We start from the raw sequence: 570 nt of genomic DNA on the forward strand, positions 1-570 counted from the left end.
ATATATATACACCCACACATAAACATGTACACCTGTGAACGCACTGGCATTTCAGTGAAGACTTTAACACTCACCAATATATTTTATTCGTTTTTTGTGGGTATTATGTTACGTATAATCATGGTTTTGTTTTAACCGGAAGACAACTTATTTTAGTGCGTGGGCAACATTAACCGTTGGCTTCTCTTAGAAAATTTCTTCTGACAATCGGAAGAGAGTATATTGATGTCCTCCGTCCCCCAAATATGTTTGATTGCCATCTGTATATTTGTTCCACACGGGTAAACTTTATATGATGACTTTGAATGTGCACGTGGTGCAGCTGACATACAAATGCATGTGAGTATGTGAGCGCGCGCTGCCTGTGTGTATAACCGTTTAGTTCAGGAGAGTCAGATGTAGTATAACCAAGTGTTAATTAAAGGTATTACCACAACAAGCAGGTGAGGGCTTATTATAACTACTAGAGATATAGCGTAATATTATATATAATAAAGTTATTCGGTCGAGTTTTCGAAACCTAAAAACCTCATGTCAAGTATTGCATTCCATTTAAAGTATATATATATA

Source organism: Octopus bimaculoides, chromosome 1 (assembly GCF_001194135.2).
Source record: "Octopus bimaculoides isolate UCB-OBI-ISO-001 chromosome 1, ASM119413v2, whole genome shotgun sequence".
Lineage (NCBI taxonomy): Eukaryota > Metazoa > Mollusca > Cephalopoda > Octopoda > Octopodidae > Octopus > Octopus bimaculoides.